The sequence below is a fragment of the Pinus tabuliformis genome, chromosome 7, assembly GCF_031772625.1.
Source record: "Pinus tabuliformis cultivar Carrire ecotype Pingquan chromosome 7, CPIR1, whole genome shotgun sequence".
Taxonomy (NCBI): Eukaryota; Viridiplantae; Streptophyta; class Pinopsida; order Pinales; family Pinaceae; genus Pinus; species Pinus tabuliformis.
The window spans coordinates 1,454,107,907-1,454,124,909 of record NC_142293.1 but is presented as its reverse complement, the minus strand read 5'-3'; the positions used below and the strand labels follow the sequence as shown (position 1 = coordinate 1,454,124,909).

Sequence of the window (17,003 nt, the reverse complement as noted above, 5' to 3'; positions counted from 1 at the left end):
GATGGTCTTTCAAATAGTGATGAAGATGAACGAGGTAATGACTATAAACTTTTAATGGCATTTGAAGATGATGATTACATGGATGCTATAGATGTGGATAGTTTTTATGAAGAGATTTCTAGACTTAAGACATGTATAGAAGAAAAGAATATGATCATTGATACTCTACAATTTCAAATTGATGAAAAAGAAAAATATCTTGAAAAGTCAGAAGGTGAAATTGTTGGCCTTAGAAAAGAAATTGAGAAAACAAAGGCTATTAATCTTAAGTTTGTCAAAGGATCTGAAACTCTGGATGAGATCATCAATGTACAGCGTTCTCCGCTAAACAAGACAGGTCTGGGGTATAATGGAGAAACATCTCAAGCATCCACCTCAAAGAGTTATCTTGATGCAGCAAGAAGGAATGAGCAAAAGCACAATGGAGATCACCAGGTAAAGCAGGGACGAATTACATCAAGAACGAACAAAGACTATCAGGTAAACCAGGGGCAATCTGTCTTAAGGATGAACAAAAGCTACAACCAGCCACAGGTAAAATCTTCTCAATTTGCTTCAAGAATGGATGACAATAGAAATTACAATCATTTGGCCGGTAGATTTGATAATCGCAAAAGTTTCTTCAATGGGCAATGTTTCTCTTGCCATAACTTTAGTTACAAAGCATCTCAATGTGTTGCATATAAAACAATCATGACTAGAGAAGCTCAAAAACAAAGAAGTATGATCGGGATTACAAAAAAGACCTATAACAACTTTTCGGCTCTTGAAAATGAAGTTGAATGTTCTATTTGCAATAACTTTGGTCATGAAGATTCTGAATGCAGGAGCAGGTTTCAGCAGACAAAGGAACAAGCCTCAAGCATCAGAACATGGAGAATACAGGAACCACAAACAGAAAGATGTGGGATAGCATTATATGTAGAAGGACAAGAAAATCTATGGTACATTGACAGTGGATGTTCGAAACATATGACAGGTGATAAAGAAAAACTTGAATCATATTCTGCTTTAGAAAAGGGAAAGAAAGTCTCTTTTGGAAATGATACTCCTGCAGCTATAAAAGGAAAAGGCACTGCTCAGTTAAAAGAAAAGGTCAAAGCTGGAAATGTTTTGTATGTTGATGGATTGAAGCATAATCTTCTAAGTGTCAGCCATATGTGTGATCAAGGAACCGAGGTGATATTTAGATCAAACGGATGTCGTGTTCGTGATCTTGATACAGGTGAAACAATGATCAAAGGTAGAAGAACTCCAAATAATCTATACATATTTGAAGAAGGACAACAACAATGCTATTTGAGCAAGGATGATGAACACTGGTTATGGCACTGGAGGTTGGGGCATCTAAGTTTTTCACAAATAAGGAAAGCATGCAAATATCAGGCAGTTCGTGGTCTTCCAGATATCAAAATTTCAGACAACACCATATGCAAATCATGTCAGTTTGGAAAGCAAACCAGAACTAACTTTCCAGAGAAGGAAGGATCAGCTAACATGCCTCTTGAGCTAGTACATACAGATGTATGTGGTCCATTTAGGAAAAGGACACCTCGAGGAGAAGAATACTTGATATTATTCACTGACGATTTCTCCAGGTTTGTTTGGTTAGGACTTATGAAGCACAAAGACGAAGCATTCGAGAAATTCAAATCCTTCACAGCCTTGGTTGAAAATGAATCAGGTTACAAAATTAAGTGCCTCAGGTCTGACAGAGGTGGGGAGTTTACCTCAAATGAATTTTTCGATTTCTGTGAAGAACATGGGATAAGAATAGAATTCTCTACAGCTAGAACTCCTCAGCAAAATGGAGTGGTGGAAAGGATGAATAGAACAGTCCAACAAATGGCTCGTGCTATGCTGGATGAGTCTGGAACTACCACAACGTTCTAGGGTGAAGCTGCATATGTTGCGGTTGTTATTCTCAACAAAACAAATGTCCGAGTGAACAGCACTCAAACTCCTCATGAGCTCTGGTATGGTGAGACTCCTTCGCTAAAGCACTTCAAAATCTTTGGGAGCAAATGCTATATTAAGAATACTGATGAGCAACTTGGCAAACTTGAACCTAGAGAAAATGAAGGCATTCTTCCTGGTTATTCTCCACACAGCAAAGCATATAAGTGCTACAATAAAAGACTTGGAAGAATTGTTGACAACATTGATGTTGTGGTTGATGAAAAGGGATACATTCCTAGGCAAGTAAATCATGAAAATATCGAAGAAGATGAAGACTACCCTCAAAGACAGAATGATGAAGAAGAAGAACCTCAAGAAGCACCAGAGGAACAGATAAGGATAGAAGAGAAGACTCCATCCCGGTACGTTCAGAAGAATCATCCAGAATCTCAGATTTTGGGGCAGAAAGAAGCAGGTGTACAAACAAGAAGAACAATTGCGGAAGCTTCAAGCTATTTGGCATTACTCTCCTCCACTGAACCACAAAATGTAAAAGAGGCATGCAAAGATGAATGTTGGGTCAAAGCAATGGATGAAGAACTTGAGCATATCGAAAAGAACAACACTTGGGAGTTGGTTCCTAGACCAAAGGATAAGAATGTTATAGGGACAAAATGGGTCTTCAAAAATAAGTTGAATGAAAATGGGGAAGTAATTAGAAACAAGGCAAGACTTGTTTGTAAAGGGTATGCGCAGCAAGAAGGAATAGATTTTGAGGAAACTTTTGCTCCTGTTGCAAGACTTGAGGCCATCCGAATGTTCCTTGCTCTCTCAACCTTTCAAAAGTTCAAAGTATTTCAAATGGACGTGAAATCAGCCTTTCTGAATGGAGACTTAGAAGAAGAAGTATAAATTGAGCAGCCAGATGGTTTCATTCTTGGAAATGATCCAAATCTTGTATGCAGATTGAAAAATGCTCTCTATGGTCTTAAACAAGCTCCAAGGGCTTGGTACTATCGTTTGGACAAATATCTTCATCAACAAGGTTTTTCAAAAGGATCATCAGATAGCAATCTTTATATAAAAATTGAAAATGACAAATTGCTAATACTTGTTGTGTATGTAGATGACATTATCTTTGGCAGCAATGAAGAATCTATGAGTCAAAGCTTTTCCTTGGTGATGCAGAAAGAATTCAAAATGTCCTTGCTTGGAGAATTGACATATTTTCTTGGCCTGCAAATCCAACAAAAGGAAGGAGGGATCTTCTTGTCTCAAACCAAGTATCTCAAGCAGATTTTGAAGAAATATGGCATGGAAGATGCAAAACCAGTATGTACACCCATAGTCACAGGATGTAGCCTCAGTGAAAATGATGAATCAGCAGCAGTACATCAACCAACCTACAGATCTATGATTGGAAGTCTACTTTATTTTACAGGTACCCGACCAAACATCATGCATGCAGTGGGAATAGTTGGAAGATTTCAGGAAAATCCAAAGGAAACTCATCTTCAGGCAGTAAAGAGAATCTTCAAATATCTTCAAGGGACTCAAAATTATGGCTTATGGTATCCTAGAGATACAGATCTCACACTTCATGCTTATACTAATGCAGATTGGGCCGAAAGCGTGGATGACAGGAAGAGCACAAGTGGTGGTGCATTCTTTATGGGTTCTAGATTAGTATCTTGGTTCAGCAAGAAACAGAGTTCGATTGCCTTGTCTACAGCTGAAGCAGAATATGTTGCTGCTGCATCTTGCTGCACTCAACTCCTTTGGATGATGCAGACCTTGCAGGATTTTCAAATCACTTGTACACCACCTATCTCCATCTTATGTGATAATACAAGTGCAATCAACATTTCAAAGAACCCAGTCATGCATTCAAAAACCAAGCACATACCAATCAAGTATCACTTTCTCTGGGAACAAGTGCTTGAACAAAAGGTCAAGTTGGAGTATGTTCCTTCTAAGGAATAGGTTGCTAATATACTCACCAAACCATTGCCTAGGGAGACCTTTGAATACCTCAGGCAAAAGCTGGGGGTTGTTGATGCATCATCTTGTTGTTGAATCTCTTCTGATTGTTGGTTGTACGCAAGGTTCATCTGAAGTATATGCGTACATGTGCTGGGTTGCGGATTGGTCAAAGATCGAATGGCACAGGTTCAGGGGGAGCATATCATGCATTGTTGGCATTATGGAGGAAGTACAAAAGGAGATCATAGATGCTGGTCTGAATATTGCTGCAATACGTCTCTATCTCTTTCATGGTCATTTATGGTGTTTGATGGATTATGGTTCTTCTTTACAGATATGGTTTATAGTCAGGGGGAGCATGTTCTTAGGGGGAGCATAACCCTTTGCCCTTGATGTCAAAGGGGGAGAGTGATTGGTTGTTGTTGCCATTAAGTCCAAAGGGGGAGATTGTTGGCATTATGATACATATGTTGTACTTGATGGCAACCCACTCATCTCAGATGATAAATTATAGTGCAGCAAAGTTCACGCACTTATATGCAGAGAAAAGTTTATTTCATGTAGAAAAAAAAGTTCACGCACTTTTATGCAGAGAAACGTTTATTTCATGTAGAGAAAAGTTCACGCACTTTTATGCAGAGAAAAGTTTCTTTCATGTAGAGAAAAGTTCACGCACTTATATGCAGAGAAAATTTTATTTCATGTAGAGAAAAGTTCACACACTTTTATGCAGAGAAAAGTTTATTTCATGTAGAGAAAAGTTCACGCACTTTCATGCAGAGAAAAGTCCCTTTCATGAAGAAGAAAGTTCACGCACTTTCATGGTTGGCTCATGGTATTAGTCCGACATTTTTTGATCCTATGGTTTTGGTCCATGGTATTGCATCCAAAAGTGTTGATCTCACGCACTTTCATGGTTGGTTCATGGTATTAGTCCTATAGTTTTTGATCCTATGGTTTTGGCTCGTGGTATTGCATCCACAAGTGTTGATCTCACGCACTTTCATGGTTGGTTCATGGTATTAGTCCAACAATTTTTTGATCCTATGGTTTTGGACCGTGGTATTGTGGAAGGCCTAAGACTATAAAAGAGGAAGGAGATCATTTGGCAAAGCATCATCGAATGAATTGAATATCTAATAAGTGCTAGATCTGAAATATTTGTGATTGGGTTATGGTGCAGATCTGGATCTGAATGTAGGAGGAACCTTAGCGCATAAAGAAGGATAAGTTCTTTTGATGGGTCATAATCTTTATGCTTGAATAATAGTATCTTTGCATGATTTTGATCTGTTATATGAGGCGCATGCTTGATCTATAAATCTGACAATCTGGGTTAATTATTGTCTGAATATTTGAAAGAAGGAATTATCCTTTATAGATCTGCACGCAGGTTTCAGGTTGTTGAAGTAGCATATATCTTTAAATTATGATCTAGCTACCTCTGTCTATTGCTGCAGTATTATGGGTTCAGAATTTGGTGTGTGGTTACTGTTACTGTGTTCTGGGTACAGCTGTCGGAGAAGTGTTTACTTGATTCAGTGCTAATTGGGAAAAGGAGATTGTTTGATGCAAATATACTTGATGATTGATTGATGTTCATGGATCCAGTCTAAAAATTTATGAAACGTGGTCCCTGGAAGAAAGAGAAGGTTGTAGCCTTCAGTAGGCCAGCACCTACGTACTAGTATCTTGGCTAGTACAAGAGCTAAGGGGGTTGTAGCTCCCTTCCAGGAGAAGCTGGAGAACGAGAGAGGGTTGTAGCTCTCTGCAGGTTGTAGCCTGCGTACTGGTAAAGGACTGCACCAGTACAAAATCATTGTAAAAGGAGTTTCTAATTGAAAGAAGATAGAGACATATTGCAGCAGGTGGTTTTCACCCACATTGGGTTTCCACCTTATATCTGGTGTTCTTTTGTGTGACTATTTGCTTTTCTTATTCCTGCTCATTATTTTATGATACTGACATACAAAGTAATGATCAATATTTGAAGAATTATTCAAAGTATAAATAAGGAAGATAGATTGATAAGAATTTGATAATACTAATTCACCCCCTCCCTCTCAGTATTATTTCCAACAGAGAATAGAAATAAACCCAAGAATAATAAGATTGAAATAGATAGAAATGCTTCTTTATTGATCAAACCCTTAAGGTAGGGCAACACCATACATTCACTCCTTAAGGAAGGAGAACACTCCACAAGCCATATGCATGTTCATACAATATTCCTTCACTATATTCCTTGACTTGGAGTCTCTAGCCTCTATATAGGCCTCATACATACAATACCATGGGTCATTACCATGGTTCCCTCATACCATCAACTAATACCATGGGCCCATTACATTATTATTAACTACTTGTGGTCCCTTACATGATATGGTTTAACCACCTTATTTATTACTATTGCCCATCCCATTATTACATTGTTACCTTGGGTACCTCCCTTGGTACCCCATATTATCCCCCTTAGGTATATAACACTCCACCCCCCTTAGCATGTTTCGTCCCCGAAACATGGGAAGAACACAAATAATAAGATCTACTCAAAAGAGTAGTCCACTGGTACCATGCACGTGCATCTAGCCATCCAAGAGAAAGGTGAACCCTCGATCTCGCTGGTGCCTCGCTCACTTGAGATGGAAGTTGACCATGGCAGCTCTTCTGTGTTGATGTGTAGTAGGTGGATCTTAGCTCCTCGCTATCCGTCATACGGGGGTTGTTGTCCTTGTGGCTAATTGGTTGCCATCTTGTTGGCTGTTTTCTTGCGGGGTGATGTGGGTGATGATATGTTGAAGTTTTAACCCACGATGTCTTTTTCTTTAATTCACCTTGCTGTGGTGCCTGTTGTGGTGTCTTCTTTTCCAATATGACTTCAACCACTGAGCCCTCCTCTGATGTATCAGCACCTGTAACCTTTTCTGCTTCTGCCTCTGTTTGTGTTTGACTGTCTATCATCACTGGCTCATCATCTAATATGTCAGACCTTGGAACATCTTCTGCTTCAGCCTCCTTGCACTCTACCTGTTTATTAATGGAAATATCCTGTAATGTAATTTTCTTCTTTTTATACCAGAGCTTCAGGAATTTCTTCTGTACATTAATATTGATAGTACCCACTAATTCCATCCAAGGGTATCCCAAAACAACATCCATGTTATCCATATCTGAAGCATAAAAATCACCATGCAACACATACTTATCCATAGAAATCTTCAAATCCTTATACAATTGAACATCCTCATCATCCACCTGTGTGTTTTCAATGTGTTTTTCTGGAACTTGCAATTTTTTTACCAAATTAACATTGATAAAATTATGCTTGCAACTAGGATTTATAGAAACAATGATCTTCTCTTTCTGAATCAATCCATGAACCTGCAATAAGGATATACCAGTAGGAAATATCCCCACATGTTTCTCCTTATCTTGCTTTCTGGCATGAGACCATCTGTCTAAAAGTAATTTTTCAAATTCTTCATCGGACAGGTTGGAACACGTCTTTTGGTTAAGTAATCCCCACCATGTGGTTGCCTCATCTCTAAAGTTCTGCACTATCCACCATTTCCAATTGTTGTTCCATAACCACTTCTGTTTTTTTATGTATTCTTCAATAGTAGGACCATTATCTTTTCCTGTAAATAATAGAACCTTGTTAGAAGCCATGAAGAGGGTTTTGAAAAAAAATGGTGAAAATTTGAATTTGTCACAATTATGTCAATATTGCTCAGAATCCCTATTATGACCTATTTTCATAAATGGAACAATCATTCTGCATCTACCCATGTGACAGAAATCTTGATCCAGACACTAGAATTTCATATCTGTGCTGCAACTCTCCCGCCGTCACCAAAATTTCTGCAAAAAAGAGCTGATTTTAAATCAGCGATATCTCCCTCATCCGGACTCCGATTCGACTGATTTTTTTTTTTGAAATTGGGTAATTTTTCTCAAAGAATCCAGATCTACAATTATATTTTTCAGATCGTGCACCAGAACTTCCAGATCTGCGCCGCAAACTCGCTGCCCTGAAAAATTGTCTGCAACCCCACTGATTTTTAAATCAGCGATATCTCCTTCATCCGGACTCCGATTCAACCGATTTTTTTTTTGAAATCGGCTATTTTTTCACAAAGAATACAGATCTAAAATTATATTTTGCAGATATTTTACCAAAAAATACAGATCTGATCTCCAAACTCGCCGCCCCCGAAACCTTGCAAAAAATAAAAAAAAATTTCCACGGTTTGCCCACGAAAGTGATCTGATACCACTTGTTGTAGATCTAACCCAAAATATATGAGAATAGAAATAAACTCAAGAATAATAAGATTGAAATAGATAGAAATGCTTCTTTATTGATCAAACCCTTAAGGTAGGGCAACACCATACATTCACTCCTTAAGGAAGGAGAACACTCCACAAGCGATATGCCTGTTCATACAATATTCCTTCACTATATTTCTTGACTTGGAGCCTCTAGCCTCTATATAGGCCTCATACATACAATACCATGGGTCATTACCATGGTTCCCTCATACCATCAACTAATACCATGGGCCCATTACATTATTATTAACTACTTGTGGTCCCTTACATGATATGGGTTAACCACCTGATTTATTACTATTGCCCATCCCATTATTACATTGTTACCTTGGGTACCTCCCTTGGTACCCCATATTATCCCCCCTAGGTATATAACACAAAACTCTGTCAGAGTAGCCCGCCAATTCGATTATATATCAAGAGATTCCCCTTGGAACTTAACATCACGCGGTAAATGATTGTAACATTTATAGACCAAATAAAGAATTCGTCCTCACCTTTTAGCACCAAATTTTTATCCTATTGAAAACCAATTTTGTAGTCCATGACACTGGCCTGTTCTTTTTGCCTGTCCAGATGACCACTTTTTTGTACAAAAGTTTACAATGGAAGAGAGAAAAAACTTTAGATCCACGGAATGGAATTTAATGCCGAATTGACCTCCCTTGCTCTCGAGGATCATTGGAGAGGCAATGTTGGTTGCACTGACTATAAAATTATCACCTTGCAATTTTTTTTTTATAATTGTAATTTTAATATTAATATTTCAAAAGATTTAAACATTATATTTATTTATATAAAAATATAATTTCAATAATTAAACTGATAGGCTTCTCTTCTTGAAAATGGTCAGGGCAATTTTCATCACATCTTTTGTGCTCATGCTCACCCCGGGCATCGTGTGCATGACTTCCATGATATTCCTACACCCTATTCGTTGTTCCATCGATGAAAGAGAAGAAATAGAAGAAGCTCAAAGCTTCTCTACTTTCAATGTTATAACAATAATCATGGCAGTTTATTTTCTCGCCTGCAACATCACTAGAAATCACATAATTGTTCGCTCACACATTTTTGTGGGTTCTTTCTCGTAATTATTACAACACCTCTAGTTGTTTCTATGAAGTTTTTCATTAGGTAAATGTATTCTAGACATGAGCAATTGATCCCATAAGTACTTGAAACTGACTCGAAGAATTTGAGCATGTTAATTTGATTGTCTATAAAATTCACGACCATAGATGACTACCATGCTCAGTGTAGAGCTTCTCGCAGTTAGCCTTAGATTAAAATCCAATTCAAAATCTAGTAACTAAGGCTTAACATTCTGCTTTTATGAACTTTTCAAAATTGCAATTTAAAAAAAATTGTAATTTTGGAAAAAAATGAAATTATTGTTTTCTATGCAACAATGTATCAACCACCCTCTAATACCCTTTTCTGAACATTAAATTGTCCTTGGATCCACTCTCCATAGGGACTCTATTAAATTTGTGACACATATGTCCATTTGTTCTATTTATTCATGTTACATAGATTTACAGAGTGACCCAATGGCCATTTTCCTTGCATACTAAACCCACAACAATGGACCACTTTCATCCACCTAAGAGACCTCTAGTGCTTATAAAACCCTATTAGGCCAACACCAATTATAACAATCTTTCCTTCTCGTGTTTGATTTCTACGAAAATTACCAATTCAATGAAATTCTAGATTGAAATAATCTTACTGTAGCCCTTTTATTTGTAAGTCACTGGTGTGACCTGCTAAGCCATCGAACTATTGTGGGTGTTTTATTTGAACCCTAAGCTTTGTCTGCCACTGTGATAACGTGGTTATTTTCCTTCCCACTGAACGAAAAATGTGAATATTTTGATAATCCAAGGATTTTAGGATTGACTAAGCTTCTCTTGGGATTTAAGGATGTTTAGCAAGGCAGGCTTTGTTGGTTGGAGCTCTGAGTTTTGCTAGATCAAAGTAAAAGTATCATTTTTTTTTCTTTCTAGGATATAGGTGATTTTAGAAGTTATGGACAAATGATTCTTTTTGTTTTTGAAGTGAAACAAACCACTGAACACAAGGATCTTCTGTTTAGCTTTCATTTAGCTAAGCTTTTAGAATAGAGTGCACTATTCCATTGAAATCACCCAGAACTTGCACCCAATCTCAATGGTTATTCCTTTCTCTATGGGAATTGAACCTTGGTGGGTGGCATCACATCCCACCGCCTTGATCGTCAAACTCCAACCCCATTGAGAGCAATAGAATTTTGCAAATAATATGATGTTTTTTAGATTCCATTGTCATCAAGAGTTCATGCGCGTTCATCAAATTTCCACCCAGTTTACCAATTGCCATTGATCTGATAATTGTTCATAAAATGCTCAATGGGAAAAAAGGTTTAGCACCGATATACAATGTTGATAAATGTTGAGTGGTTATAAGTTTGAAAACATTGATTTGTTTGTATCTGTATTTTTTTGGACGTATATTCTTCTAAACATTCATTAAATATATTTAATGTCCACTTTGAATTGAACTTCAGGTTCAATATAAGCGGTTTCTTGAAGAGGATATACAACATACATGTGGTTTTTGTGGGTGATTCCACTGGGAGGAACCAATGGGAGTCTCTGATTTGCATGCTTGTAGAAGCAATTCCGAACAAGAAACATATTTATGAAGTCAATGGAAATCCCATAAAAAAAACACATGGGATTTCTGTCCTTCAGATTTGTAGATTACAATTGTACAATAGAGTATTACAGGGCGCCATTTCTAGTTTTCCATGGCCGCTCACCTAGAGGAGTTCCTTATGAGGTATAAACCACGCTGATAGTCGACACCCTAGATTATAATTTACATTTATGGTCTAATGGGGATGTGCTCATTTTCAACATAGGACACTGGTGGAACTATGGAAATATAATTAAAGGGTATGTATGGTTTTTGATATTTCATTTTTTAGGATAAAAAACCATGTAAGTTTAAGGAATGTAATGTTTTGACAAAAGTTTTTTGTAGGGGTTGTTATTTCCAAGAGGGAAATATAGTGGACATGAAGATGGATGTCGAAACCACATTCCAGAGAGTAATGAAGACATGGGTTGAATGGTTTCTCCAACAATTCAAATCTGAGAAAACCCATCTATTTTGCGTAGCTATGCTCCTATTCACTACAAATAATTTTGGCCTCACTAGTCCATGACAAATGCTTTCCATTCATAGGATGAAACATCTATGTACTAGATGTGAGAAAAGAAAATAGAACAATTCTTCTATGTGATTTTTATTTTGAATTGGTCACAAGCTCATGACTCAAATATTGCAACATGCTTTCCTCTTAAATGGTAGGATTTGAAGATTTTTAAGGGTATAATTGTATTTAAAAGCTTAATCTCATATATGTGTCTTTCAACATCTTAAAATTCATAGGAGGGTCCTGGAAAACTAGAGGGAAGTGTCATAAGGAAACTTGGATAGAGTTTATTTCTATTTGGTTTCAATGGGAGCCTGTAAGTAACCAGATCATGTTTGAAGCAATCAGACAACTCAATGGCAAGAAGAATGTGCAATCATTAAACATAACATATTTGATCGAATTCAGAAAGGATGGTCATTCCTCATTAGACTATTTGGGGAATGGGCATGGACTAGATCCACTCCACAAGAAAGATTGCAACCATTGGTGTCTACTCGGTGTCTCGGATACATGAAATCATCTTCTTTATGGCTACCTGCTTGCCAGTGGATATGAAATAGATATGAGAACATTAATGAAAAAGGGATAACATGGTTGAGTAACCTACATTTCTGGATGGTGTAAAATTTGTTTCCCTGGTACCACACCCCACAAAATGGGAGGTGGATTGTGAAATTAATCTCATAAACAACAAAAATATCTACTGATAAGAGTTCCTTCTACTTAACACATGCCCCGTGATCCAGGGGGCATTCTTTTGGAGAACAAAATCATAATTTGCAGTAGTGGTAGAATGGAAAAACATGACCTAACTGTAAGTGGAAAATCATGACCCTTCATGCTGCTTTAAAGTTGGGCCATATTCTCAGAGATCATGGCTCCTATATAATTAACATAAAGTAGCATGGCCATACCATCTGCATGTGAAGTAAAAGTCACATTTTTGTTTTGGTTTTCTTCCACCATTAGGGTTTGCTTGTTACAACTTGTATTTCATTACTCAAGGTTGTGTAAACACGTGAATTATACAAATTACACGAGAATTTAATTTAAATATGATTGATCTGCCCTCTTACGCTTTTGGGTAAAGGAATATCCACTTTATTGATGGTTGTAACATTAACATTTTAAAATGGAAAAAAATGAACTTAAGGTTGGAAATTTTGAAAAAGGATGAATTGAAGATTGTGATATTTTTGGTTATTACATGGTTATTCCTATGTTTTCACATTGGAAAAAAAGAAGTTATGCCCTTGGTCTAGGTTCAATCTAGCTTAAGAAAAAATAAATTAAGGCAATGAGCTGCTACTTAGTGTGTGGCCTTTCATAAGGTGAGTTGGGTCATTATGGCTTCCCCATCCTCGAACAAGCTCCTGGTCTAATCGAAGTTGAGACCAGTCTCGGGGATTGGGCATGTTGTTGAAGGCTTTATGGGTAAGGTAATGATCCTTCTATAGAAGGTCCCGAAGCCAAGGAAGCACATGGTAAGAAGCCATCGGTCTTTAGTAGGTCTTCTTTTAGAGAACAATCTTGACTTGTGCAGGTTGAGGGCATATTTTTCATGTACGTTATCAAAAGATATTACCTGAATGACTATTGTGTAGGCTGCAAGGGATCATCAAGGACTAGATGTGGCTCAAGGCTTGCAACATTGTGACACCATTGATCCAGACCCAAATTCTTGCCCTGTTTCTGAGGATAATGTGGGACTGAAGCCAAGTTCTAATTCAGAGTCCATTGATGGAGACATGAGGGAGTTATTTGAGTCTCAAAAAAGTGGCCATATGGAGAATCAGAGCTTAGAAGATATTTCTTTATCATTTATGTTACAGGGTGGGATTGTGCACTTATGGTTTTGTTGGTTCGTTCTTGAACTTATGTTTGCTTTCAACCTTATAGAGTAGCCAAGGTCTAGGTATTATGCTTTTAGTACATAAAGTTAGGGTTCATGTTTTCCATTTGGCCATCTCTCCCTCCATATTTTTTTCACTATTTTGCTGAGGGTGCAAAACAAAAAAAACCCTTCCATAGTGGCATGTGCCTATCACAACATGCAAATGGTAACGCTCTTGGAAGTCTCCCATTAAGCTCTATAGTTTAAGCGTAATTCAACCCAAACCCTGTCAAAATTGAAATTCAATTGTAATAATATCCAATTGTAATTCAAGTGTAATAATCTCCAATTGTAGAATACTCAGTGTGTGTTTTAAGGAAGTATGAATAGAAACTGAAAATATAGTTATCACCAGTAAACACAAAAATTCAAGTGTAATTCAACCCAAGCCCTTCCAAAGATGGAATTCAAGTGCACTGAACTCCAAATATTGAGTACTCAGTGTATATTTCCGGGGAGTATGAATTTAAATTAAACTTACATTTTGGAACAGTAAACAAATCAATTAGTGGATTAGCAGAGAATTCCTTTGGTTTTTTGTACTCTCAGTGTGAGAATAAGAACATTACACTTTCGATTAAATCAATAACTAATTGGTTATTGGATCATTATTATTAATATTCTAAGCTTATATGTAGCTATTTGAATTAAGATAGTTAATCTATTTTATTTTTGTTTTATATTTTAAATGTTTGTAGAAAGTTATTTAAAGTTAAATTAAAACTAGAAAAAATAGATTATGAAAGATTCAAAATTGCAAAACACTGATTGTTTAATGTATTTATTAAATGTATAAAAAATTCAAATGTATTGTATACAATTATAATTATAATTCTAAACCATTTTATGTTTATAAAAATATATTTTATTATATAAATAAGTAATTGATGGAATTATATCTAACATTAATTATACATTTGGAGGTTTGGAATCTTCCTACTCCAAAGAAAATACATCGAAAGGAATTCACATTCAAAAATATCATGGTTGTGGTTGTCTTCTAAAGTAGAGTTGGATTATGTAAACTATCATCCACAATAGAATTGAACAAATAAATACTAGCAATTGTCCCAAAAGGTACAAAGAGAGGCCGATAGGATTATTAAATTAGAATTGTTGAATTTCTCTAGAAGAGATGTTGGTTCAAGCCTAACGGATGATTGCTTTTTATTATTGTAAAATTATATTGATAATTCATTGGTTTTACTTTCAAAAGCTTGAAGGAATTTGAAGAGCAGGTATAGAATTGCTTTGTGGGATTTGATCCCAAAATCACTGATTTGTAGATATATACTCAATGAAATGTTAATTGGTTGAAACCCTGCACAAATGTTTGATATAAGAAAATGTTTAAAGGCTTAATTGGTTTGTGGAAAACCTTGTTTTCTTCGACTGGATGAATTACTTAAATATAGATGAGAAGGAATTTTTTTAGTTTTGTGAATTACTAAAATATAGATGAGAGGGATTTCTAAGTTTAATGACATAAATCTAGTCCCATTTTGTAATAAATATTGAGCACTTTACTCATAAATTAAAATGAGTTGCAATATACCGTAATACAACTGACGATGATTATTTAATGATTTACAATACACCCTATTACAATTGGTAATGATCATTTGGAAATTTATGACATCATTTACTTGGTGTAATATCATGGTAAGTATCATCACTTACTAGAATTTGTGAACACTAGTTGTATAGATATCCTACATGTGTAAGATTGTTAATTATCATGGTTGTTTTGTTCTTTGTATAAATGTCCTACATATGTAAGATTGTTAATTATCATGGTTGTTTTGTTCATGTTAATGTGGTTTTTTTTATTTAAAAACATGTGCCTTTCACAATTTGACTTAATATAATTTTTTATTTGAAATTATATAATGAAATTTGCATTATATATGAAAGGTTATCAACCTCAAATCAAATTATTTTTAAACAAACCTGAAAAAAACACTAACTCCCTCAAATTTACAACATCAACTTAAGAAGAAGCGCCACTAAAATGAAGAAGAAATTTTCATTTTTAATTTATGGAAACTTATGATTCACTATGTTAATAAATCCAAAACATTCTTAATGTAAATCCTTTTCATCTAAATGTGTATTTACATTAACAATGTTTTGGATTTATTAACATAGCGAATCATAAATTTCCATAAATTAAAAATGAAAATTCCTTCTTCATTTTAGTGGGGCTCCTTTTTAAGTTGATATTGTAAATTCGAGGGAATTAGTGTTTTTTAAAGTTTGTTTAAAAATAATTTGATTTGAGGTTGATAACCTTTCATATATAATGCAAATTTCATTTATATATTTTCAAACAAAAAATTATTGAAAGAAAGGACTTGGCTCAATGGAATGGGCAGATATACCGTGAATATTAAATTAGAACGTGAAACTATACGTGTCATCCTCATCCATGTGGCATCTGTGCTTGGAAGGTTTCTTATAATTAAAATTGTAAGGAATGAATGAAGTTGATCACATACGTAAGCACTTGGGTCACGGGTGGCATTCAAACAGTTTCCGTTCCGTGATCATTGCCGAGTTAAATGCTTGGTTACAAAGCTTCCGAATGGTTGTTTATGGTAATTAGAATGGTCAAACCTTATAAAATAGAAAGTCTGAATGATTTGTAAATCACATATTAAAATTGTTAGGGCATAAATGATGTTTTTATAAACTTAGAAGAATATATAATGCGTTAGTTTTAATTTATAAGTGATTTGTTTAAATTATTGGGAAATAGTAAAATTTATTATAATTTATGGTAATTATTATAAATATGGATTAATTTATTATTGTTATAAAAAATATATATTATTTAAAAAAAATATTATTAGTGTGTAAATAAATAAATTAGTTTGGGTTATTTTAAGTGATTGGAAAGAAAGCAATGAGATTCTTTCTATTCAAATTTAATTTTATCGATAGATATAATAAATATTGACAATATTAACAATATACTTATATTACTTATGTAAAATAAGTATTATTATATCTGTAAAAAAAAAACAACAACAAAAAATAAATTTTCACAGTGATAAATGCAACAAAAAATTGAGATAGTAAAAACTTAAATAATATTTAGGTAATGCTAATATCTCAACCTTAAATAAGATCATTTGTTTGTTTAATAAGTATTTAACAGCAGCTTCATTCCAAATATCAAATCTTAATTTAAACTCAAACGCAACCCAAAAAAGGAAATTAAATATTATTAATTTTAATTTTATTAGTTATAAATTGTATTATCATCCACATAAAACAATCTAAACACGAACAAAGGGTCTCCCATGGTAAGCCTCTGCATAGTCATACTCCATTTTCAAAATCCAGACAAAATGCGTGCAAAACCCTTATATATATATATATATATATATATATGTCCAAGGTAGTGCATGCCAGCTATTGTTTAATAAAAGTACAACTATGAGTTAAAAAATAAAAATAACTATCAATATTAATGAACATATAATTCTATTAATATACTAAAACAATATATATTATCTATTAAATTTAACCAAATATAAAATCCAATATACCACATCCAAGACATTAATGGAACTAGAACTACACACAAATATAAATATTAGTTGCAATCTTTGATACCATACATCAATACCAAGAACCTTGACACTAAATTCGCTTTGAAGATCATGTTGTTGAGCTCGACCTCGT

The 17,003-nt window shown here is 35.0% G+C and overlaps 1 pseudogene; it reads left to right on the top strand.

Annotated features, from left to right (window-relative positions):
- LOC149253198 (protein trichome birefringence-like 11) overlaps positions 1 to 12,008 on the top strand; it is a 36,685-nt pseudogene extending 24,677 nt beyond the window's left edge.
- The last annotated feature ends 4,995 nt before the right edge of the window (positions 12,009 to 17,003 follow it).